Consider the following 10,463-nt stretch of genomic DNA (forward strand, 5'->3'; position numbering starts at 1 on the left):
ACCCGTTCTCGGCCATGTGGATCTTCGTCAACACGAACTCTTGGTCATCTACTCTTTCCCGGATCCAGTGATACCTTTGCTAGATATGCTTTGTCCGGGAATGGTAGGCCGCATTCTTAGCAAGGTGGATGGCGCTTTGACTATCGCAGTAGAGCCGGTATTCATCTTGCCGGATACCGAGCTCTCCGATGAAGTCCTTCATCCATAATATTTCCTTGCCGGCTTCCACAACCGCCATGTACTCCGCTTCCGTAGTTGACAGCGCAATCGTCTTCTGCAACCTCGACTGCCACGAAACATCTCCCCCTGCATATGTCATTACATACCCGGATGTAGATCGGCTGGTATCCACATCAGCTGACATGTCCGAATCGGTAAAGCCGTTAAGTTGAGGTTTACCGAAGCCGAATCGGAGACAGATATTCGAAGTGCCCTTCAAGTACCGGAGTATCCATTTGACCGCGTTCCAGTGCTCCTTGCCGGGATTGCTCGTAAACCGGCTCACCACTCCGACTGCGTATCCTATATCCGGTCGAGTACACACCATTGCGTACATTAAGCTCCCGACAACAGAGGCATATGGAACCTTCATCATATCCGCCTTCTCTGCTTTCGTCTTCGAGCTTTGCTTACCGGATAACCTGCAATTTGCCAGAAGTGTCGATCCGACCGGTTTCACATCTGACATGTTGAACCGTTGAAGCACCTTTGTCACGTACTTCTCCTGTGATAGCCACAATTGCTTCGTTGGCCGGTTCCGGATGATATGCATCCCCAGCATCTGTCTTGCCGGATCCAAGTCTTTCATTGAGAAGGTCCGGTTGAGAGCCTTCTTCAGCATCCATATTTTGGCTTGGTCCCGTCCGACGATCAACATGTCGTCCACGTACAGAAGGAGTATCAGGAAGTCGCCTCCTTCGAACTTCTTCACAAACACGCAGTGATCGGCCTGCGTCTTGTGGTACCCTTGATCGGTCATGAAGGATTCGAACTTCCGGTACCATTGTCGGGGGGCCTGCTTCAACCCGTAGAGGCTCTTCTTCAACCGGAAAACCAGGTGCTCCTTCCCTTTCTCCACGAATCCTTCCGGTTACTGCATGTAGATCTCCTCTTCGAGGTCACCGTGAAGGAATTTCGTCTTCACGTCTAACTGCTCTACCTCAAGGACCATGCTTGCCGCTATACTCAGCACCGTCCGGATGGAGGTCATCTTTACTTCCGGGGCAAATATCTCGTCAAAGTCCACGCCCTTCTTCTATTGGAACCCCTTCACCACGATCCTAGCTTTGTATCTCGGGGGGTTACCGGCATCTCCCGGTTTCAACTTGTACACCCACTTGTTTCAGAGTGCCCGCTTTCCTTTTGGCAACTCCACCAATTCGTACGTATGGTTCTCATGTAGGGAATCCATCTCATCCTGCATGGCACTTAACCATTTTCGGCTGTGGGTGTCATCCTTTGTTTCTTCAAAGCTTTCTAGCTCCCCCTCATCGGTTAGCAGCACATGCTCTGCATCCGGAAATCTCCGGGGGACCCTTCTCTCTCTGAGAGGATATCTCCGTCTTTGGGCTTCAGTAACCGGTTCCTCCATTTGCTCTTCATCCGAATCTGATTCGGGGTCTTGGCCGGTTCCGGTTTCAGCTTCCTCTACTTCTTCTTCTGCCGGTTCGGTATCCTCACCGTAACCGGCTGGTTCCTCGAGTGCTAACCAGTCTCTTGCCGGTTGGGTCTGCTCATCGTGGAATCGATCCTTACATGTCGACCTGAAGTTCATTATCTTCTTCTCCGACTCCCAGTCGGCTAGCGTCTTGTCCTCCATGAAGATAATATCTCGACTCCGGAATACCTTCTTGTCGACCAGGTCCCACACTCGGTAGCCAAACTCATCGTCGTCGTAACCGAGGAATATGCATGGCCGGGTCTTTGGATCCAACTTTCCTCTCCGGTCCTTAGCTACATGCACGTACGCGAGACACCCGAATACCTTAAGATGCAGGTAGGATACTTCCTTACCGGTCCATACTCTCTGTGGCGTGTCTCCGTCCAAGGGTATTGAGGGTGATTTGTTTATCACATATGTCGCCGTCGACAGTGCCTCAGCCCAAAAATTCTTGGGTAGTTTTGCATGCGCCAGCATACTCTGGACCCTCTCCATTATGGTCTAGTTCATCCTCTCGGCCATCCCATTTAGTTCCGGCGTCTTCGGCACGGTAAATTCGAGCCAGATTCCCTTCGAGCGACAATACTCCTCGAACTGCCCCCGGTATTCACCTCCATTATCTACTCGAACCGCCTTCAGCTTCCGGCCGGTTTCTCTTTCCACTCTCGCGTGGAGCTCTTTGAAGACGGATAACACCTGATCCTTCGTCTTCAACGGTGTGGCCCACAGCTTCCGGTTGTGGTCATCTATGAACATCACGAAGTACTGCAATCCTGCATGTGACTTCGTGTCCACTTGACACACATCAGTATGCACCAACTCCAGTGGTGCATTACGTCTCATCGGTGGCCTTGGTCGGAAGCAGGTCCGGTTTTGCTTTCTGGCCAGACAATCAGTGCACTTCTCCAAGTGCACGTTCTTCACTGGAATGAGGTTGTCGTCTGCAAGCCTCTTCATCCCCTTCTCGCTCATGTGACACAGCCTCTTGTGCCACAGCTCACCGGCAGTGTCGGATGTCACGTTCAATTCCTCTGGACATAACCGGGCATTCATGAGGTACAACGTGTTTACCTTCCGGGCCCGAGCCACAATCAGGCTCCCTTTGCTAAACTTCATAACACCGTTTCGGATGCTACCTGTGTGGCCTTCATCATCTAGCCGACCTGCTGATATCAGGTTCAGACGAACCTCCGGAACGTGTCGGACATCCTTCAGCAGCATCTTGCATGCGGTTGGTGTTGTCAGCCACACATCTCCTATGCCGACAATTCAGCATGTACCTTCATTCCCCATCTAGACACAGCCGTGATCACCGGTTGAGTAGGATGAGAAGCATTTCCGGTACAGGGTAAGGTGGAACGACGCTCCGGAGTCGACCACCCAGGTCATCTCGTTGCCGGCAAGGTTTATCTCACTCTCCTCGGTGATGAGCATCAACTCTTCTTCACTTGCCGCGATTGTCGTCGTTCCCTTCCGGTCCAGCCCCCTTCGGTCTTTACCGTTCTGGTCCGGTGTCCGCTTTGAATCGGTACCATCGGTTTCCTTGTCTTTCCGGAAATGCCGACAGTTCTTGTGGAAGTGTCCCGGCTTGCCGCAATAGAAGCAAGTAGGCCTCCCCCTTGACTTTGACCGTGTCCCTGGCTTCTCCCAGTTCTGGGAACTACAGTTCCTTTGTCTTCCGCGTTCCGATTCGGTAAGGAGCGCTTTGGAGTCGGAGCTCGTATCCTTATCTTTCCGACGCGGCTCCTCATCTAGCAAGCTCGACTTTACTCTTGCTAGGGATAACCGTTTCCCTTCCGGCCCGGCGTTGCCCAAGGTGACAACCAACGTCTCCCAGCTATCCGGGAGGGAACCGAGCAGGAGTAGCGCTAGTACCTCATCGGCGAGAGGTACTTCCAATGATGTTGCCTGGTGGATCAGCCCCTGGAAGGCATTCATGTGCTCCGCCATGCTGGAGCCATCTTGGTACCGGAGTCTTACTAGCTTCTGGAATACCGAAACCTGATTAACAACATTTTTGTTTTGAAACTTAATGTCAATCTTCTCCCAGAGCTCATGAGCCTTGCTCTCTTCATTGAAGTTGTTGTATAGGCTCATGTCGATGAAGCACCGTATGTACGCCGTTGTCTTCATGTGCATCACCTCCCATATCGTGGCGTCGATTTTGTCCGGTCTCTTGTCCCTGAACTAAACCGGCAACCAAAGATCTTTAACCACGAGCATGTCCCTCATCTTCGACTTCCACACCGAATAGTTGGAGCCGGTGAGCTTCAACATGCCTCCCAACGAATCGTCCATTTTCTGTGTCATTTTGCTCTGATACCACTTTGACAGGAACACACGCTCCCGATGAACAACACTCGGCCACAACCGAGCTTAGAATCATAAAACAAAGAAAAAAATGGGAATAGAAGGTACGGCACTGTGAGGAGAAGAGTACACAGGATGTTTACGTGGAAAACCCAAATATGGGAAAAAACCACGGCAGCCCACTGACTGCAAACTATCATTATGTCAGAATGTACAAAATGGTAAAGCACCGAGGCAACGACCTCGAGCTTTCTATCTTCACCACAGGCGGTGGTTACAACAGATGCAATGACCTCTTCCTCTCTCTCTCACTCTCTCTGTACACAGTTGCGCGCTCTAATCTTGCCCCAACAATAACAACAACATCACAGACGTCAACAACATTTTGCCCTAAGTCATATTTATACTAAAATGACTTTTCGGCTATTTACAAATATAGCCCCGATGGACTCTCAGAAACATATTTACGAATATGTCTCTTCATCCGGTGAGCACTCTTCACCGGACCTGCATCATCCGGCGCTTATCGGGTACTCGTCATCCGGTTCTCACCGGGTCATCCGTAGCCAGGTACTCTTCATCCGGTTCTCACCGGGTCTGCACCATCCGGCTCTCCATAGCCGGGTACTCTTCATCTGGTTCTCACCGAGTCTGCACCATCTGGCTCTCCGTAGCCGGGTACTCTTCATCCGGTTCTCACCGGGTCTGCACCATCTGGCTCTTCGTAGCCGGGTACTCTTCATCCGGTTCTCACCGGGTCTTCACCATCCGGAAGGACCTGTTTCCTAACATTATGTTACAAGTCTATCGGCAAGTAGCCGAGTCGGCAGAGGTATAATATGAGTGTCTGTCAGCTCTTACCTTCTACTCCTCGTTCGACTTTCTTCTGCTCGGTCGCTTGTTGTAGCCCCATCTTTGTCCTTAGCGTTCCGAAGCATTGATCTAGGAGTGGCTTCGTCAAGCAATCGGCAATGTTCACCTCGGTGTCAATCTTTCGGACTTCGAGTTTCTTCTCGGTCACGAGCTCCTAGATATGATGATACCGCAGCTCAATGTGCTTCGTCTTCGCATGGTAGACGGGATTGTTGATGAGGTGTATTGCGCTCTGTGAGTTGCAATAGATAGTCGGCGTTGGTCGGTCTATTCGTTTTGCAATTCCGAAGTTGGCAGTCAATCCGTGCAGCGAGATCGCTTCCTTCACTACTTCCGATGCTGCTGTATACTCGGCTTCTGTGGTAGTCAGAGTTGTGCACTCTTGAAGTTTTGACCTCCATGATATCGCACCGCCACCATAGGTGAAGATGTAGCCCGATGTCGATTTTCAATTGTCCGTGTTCCCGGCATAGTCGGAGTCGGTGTAGCCTTCAATTTCGGCTGAGATTGACAGTCCGAAAGTTAGTTGTGCATCCGTGGTTCCTTTTAGATACCTAAGGATGTGCTTGACGGCCTCCCAATGCTTCTTTCCTGGGTTTGACATGTACCTGTTGACCACCCCTACGGCACAGGCTAGGTCGGGTCAGGTCACCACCATTGCGTACATGATACTTCCTACTGCCGATGTGTAGGGTATCTTTCCATTAAGCTCTCTCTCCTTGTCTGTTGCAGGAGAGTCTCTATCCGATAGTCTGATCGACATCGGAAGCGGTGTCGGTGTTGGCTTCGCATTCTCCATGTTGAAGTGCTTCAGTACCTTGCGGATGTATTCAGACTGGGAGAGTCAGAGAGTTTTGGTTGTCTGATTTCGATCTATCCTCATGCCCAGTATGTGTCGGGCTTGTCCAAGTTCCTTCATCACGAACTTTTCATGAAGGCTCCGCTTCAGCTTACCAATCTCTGCTTGATTGCTCCCTGCAATCAACATGTCATCGATGTATAGGATCGGATAGATCCTTGACTCGTTGGTCAATTGCCGAACATACATGCATGGGTCAGAGTCTGATCTGTTGTATCCAAGCTGGCGTATGTAGGAGTCAAACTTCTCGTACCACATTCTCGGCACTTGTTTTAGGCCATATAGACTTTTCTTTAGTCGACATAAGAGGTGACTATCCTCCCCCGTCACCGTGAAACCTACTGGTTGAGACATGTATATGTCTTCTTCCAGATCTCCATGTAGGAATGTCGTCTTTACGCCCATCTGCTCGAGCTCTAGATCCTCTGTCGCCATGACTCCTAGTAGGAGTCGGAGGGTGGTCATCTTGACTACTGGTGAGAATATCTCGTCGTAGTCGACCCTATATTCCTGTTTCAATCCTTTCGCGACAAGACGAGCTTTGTACTTGGGTTTCTCTGAGTCGGATACATACTTGTATCGGAACACCCATTTGCAAGGTAGCGGTTTTCTTCCTGCTGGTAGTTCGACCAGGTCCCATGTCTGATTCTGATGAATCGAGTCCATGTCGGATTTCATGGCCTGCAGCCATGTTTCGGCGTTCGGTGTGGCCATAGCTTCGTCATACGTGCGTGGTTCGCCTACATCCGTGTAGTGGACATAATCTAGGCCCGGTTGATAAAACTCGGTTTGCCTTTGAGCTCGTCCACATCTCCTAGGTGCCGTAATATCTGGTTCGGATTGACGATCGGTATTTGTTGAACCAATTGTGTCAGGAGTCTTGTTAGGTGTCCCGCCCTCGGTTCGGGATTTTAGAAGTGTCTGGTTGTTGTCGACTCGATTCTGACTGGCCTCTTAGCGACTCTGCCTTTGTCGACTCTTGTCGATTCAACTGTGTCTTTGATTGCTTGGTCTTTGAGTTTGACGTTAGGACTTGTTGCCGATTCGGTGTCGGTAGGGAAGTTGGCAGTTTGTTGGAGTTCGACTATTTGTCGAGTCTCCGATTCGGCCGGTTGGGTCGGTCCTTCTATGATAGTGCTGTCATCTTTGAAGGATACCTTCTTACCAACTATTTTCTATTGGTTTCATTGAGAGAAGATAGAGTCTTTATTGAAGACTACGTCACTACTCCGGATCAATTTCCGGTTCTAAGGGTCCCATAGCTGGTAGCCGAAGTCCCCATCGGTTCCATAACCGAGAAATATGCACTTTGTTGCATGGGGTGCCAACTTCGTCCTTTTGTCCCTGGGGATGAACGCGTAAGCTTCGCATCCGAATATACGGGGCCTATTGTAGGTCAGTTGTTTGCCTGACCATAGTGCTTGTGGCACTTCGAGCCTGATTGCTCTTGATGGCGCTAGATTTATCAGGTACACTGTTGTCTGCAATGCCTCATCCCAGAATTCCAGCTTCAGTCCGGCTTCCTGGAGCATTGCCATCACCCTCTCGTGGATCGTTCGGTTGATCCGTTCAGCCACCCCATTCTGCATGGGTGTGTAAGAAATGATCTTTTGATGTCGGATCCCTTTTTCGGATAGGTACTGTTTGAAGGCTCTAGAGGTGTACTCACCTCCGTTGTCGGATCGGAGTGTCTTCACTCTGTGTCCCGACCGGTTCTCCACTTTAGATATCCATCGAGTGAAGACCTCGAGCGCTTCATCTTTGGACTTGATGGAGTATGCCCAAACTTTCCATGTACAATCATCTACGAATGTGATGAAGTACTGGGAGCCTCCTAGTGATCGCTTTGGCATGGGCCCACATATGTCTGTGTGCACGAGCTCTAGGGGTTGTCGTACCGTCTTGTAGTGGAGAGATTTCGGACTTCGGGTCTGTTTCCCATATCGGCAGTGCTCGCAGAAGTTCTTCTTTGGCTGGAGTTTCGGGATGTAGCCGACCGACATTAGCCGATCAAGTCCAGCTTGAGACATGTGGCCAAGTCGGCCATGCCATAAGTTCGGGTCGGTTTTCTCGACTACGTTCACGGCCCCTTCAGGGTTGATCGCCATCAATCGGTATAGATTATTATACTTATGCCCACCAAGGTTGTTAGGTACATTAGGTACAGTACGAATACCATACGTATTTAACGTAGTAATACCCGTATAGTACCTCCCAATTTAAAAATACGTTAAATACGTTTTCTTAATATGTTAAATACTTATAAAATACGTATTTTACGTATAGTATGTTAAATACTTCTAGAATTTGAAATTTATCTACCTTTCTAAAAAATATCTATAATATTGTAAAAAACATCTATTGTTTATACAATTTTGTGATGTACAATATAGTTCTACATCCTAAAATGCATATAAGACATTTGAAGATTTCACATCCTAAAATACTTGCAGTAATATGGATGTTGTCATTCCCTAATTGTATAAATCAGTGTTAGTGTGTATCACAATGTTCTACTTCAAATTTTAATTATTCACAATTATGCCTTCATAGATTGAGGAATCGTCTACGATTATCACACTCATGATAGATTTCTCTTTTCTTCGTTTTCTTCTTCTTCTTCTTCTATCTACTGCGATTATCACACTCAGGATAGGTTTATGTCTTCTTTTCTCTCTTCTTCTTCTTCTTCTTCATCTTCTTCATTATCGTCTCTTCTATTCTTCTTCCTTCCTTCCTTTGGCTTCTTTTTCACTATTTTTTTTTTCCCTTTTGCTTTTTGATAGGGTTTTACTTACATTTTCTTTATAAATATGTATTATACCAGTTTTTTTATAAATACGTTAAATACAGTATTGGACAAATGTACATGATATTTGACTGGACAACATTGAGGTATAGTATGTACTATACAAATGATGAGGTACTATACGTATTTAAACATTAGATACGGGTATGTAAACAACCATGCCCACTACCGATTTTGAGGTTTCCTCGGCTGATCACCCATGTCGACTCATGTAGAGTCGTTCGATACCCGTCTTCGGCTAACATGCCGATGGAGACTAGACTCCTCTTTAGATCGGGTACATGCCGAACTCGGGGCAAGGTTATTGTGTTGCCATTTGGCAATCTGATGGGAACCTCCCCGGTTCCGGCTATCTTGCACTCATGCTCGTTTCCCAGTCAGACTATGTCGTTGGCGTCAGCTGAATAGTTCGAGAACCATTCAACGTTGGGGGTCACGTGAAATGTGGCACCATAGTCTAGTAGCCATGTGTGTGCAACTTGTACACTGTAGAGGACTTCTCCGATCATCGAATCGTCTAGGGAGAGGATTTCTCCGGATCGGGTGTCGGCAACATTGATCTGGTTGCTGACTGGAGAGTGGTCCAAGTCGAAACATCCCCGATTCCGCTCGGATCGCCGACCCCTCTCTTTTCTTTTTATTGACCAGCAGTCGGAAACATTGTGGCCAGCTTTCCTGTAGTGTGTGCGATACTCACTTGTTCGACTCGTTCTCGACTTCGACTATCGTCGGTCACCCCTTGTTTTCGATCGACTGTAGCATCGACCGGTTCTGTCAGCTTCTTCTTTCGTTCGACTCTGTCAGTCGAACGACTCGGTCAAGTGATGGGCTTCTACCAACTCATCGATGGTTAATCCCATCGATTTTCGCCTAATGTTCTAAGTGAGGACTTGGCCAATTGTTTCGTCTAGATTTAGGATCGTTCGGCTATTGGCGTAAGTCGTACAAAATACCTCCCAACTCACTAGCAAGCTCGATCATAAGAGTGCAAGGGCTTTCACTTCTTCTTCGAAGTTGATTCCTTGTGACGAGAGCTCTGACAACACCCAGCTGAAGGTGTTGATGTGGGAGGTTGCCGGATCAGTCTCTTTCATCTTCATGTTGAACAACTGTTTGATCAAGATCAGTTTTGAAGATGAGGACTTTTCTCATAGACGGCATGTAGCTTCTCCCACAATGAGAACGTTGTTGTCTCTTTCGCCATGCTGAAATAGACATTTTCGCCAGATGCATTCAGATGGTGGAGCGTGCGATTTCGTCCGTTGATCTCCACTCCTCGGTTGTCATTGAAGCAGGTTTTTCGCTGTGTTGAATGGCTTTGACCTGTCTTCGAATGATCAGCACATCCTCAATCATCTCCTTCCACAAGGCAAAGTTTTTGCCGTCAAATTTTTTGATTTCAACTCCTATTCTGGATGTTGAAGCGATATTCTGTTTGTGAACTTGAGGTTTCTGACCTGGTCTTTTCTTTTAGCTTCTTTTGTTTTCTGTTGCCACCGAACAACAAAGATTTGGCTCTGATACCATATGTGGGTACGAGTGCTATGTGCGGAAACGTGTATGGATTTGTAGTCAGTATTGGACAGCAAACAACACATACAAAAAATAGAATAGGCGTGGAGACTTACATAGATGGAGCTTTAATGGAAAGCTTCTTATTAGTTCTCTTCTTTCTCAGAGATACAATACTTTGCTCATCATCACTCATTACGATGTTAGGTATTTGCTTATATACTAAGCCCTAACTTATTAACAAGTTCACACTCGGACGGATACAATTTGGAAGGAGTCGGCCTTTTATGCCAACAAGGTCCACACGGCCGAAAATGGATCAGATATGTTGACTAAAGTGTTACCAACTGAAAAGTTGAGCGCGTGCCGACGGAAGATAGGATTGGTGCAGTACCCCATGCTAGAGTGAAGGGGGAGTTTGTTAGGAAACGGGTCCCTCC

This window comes from Azolla caroliniana, unplaced genomic scaffold (assembly GCF_043228905.1).
Source record: "Azolla caroliniana isolate FFs.n. ecotype wild unplaced genomic scaffold, voAzoCaro1.0.p SCAF_4, whole genome shotgun sequence".
NCBI classification, from domain to species: domain Eukaryota; kingdom Viridiplantae; phylum Streptophyta; class Polypodiopsida; order Salviniales; family Salviniaceae; genus Azolla; species Azolla caroliniana.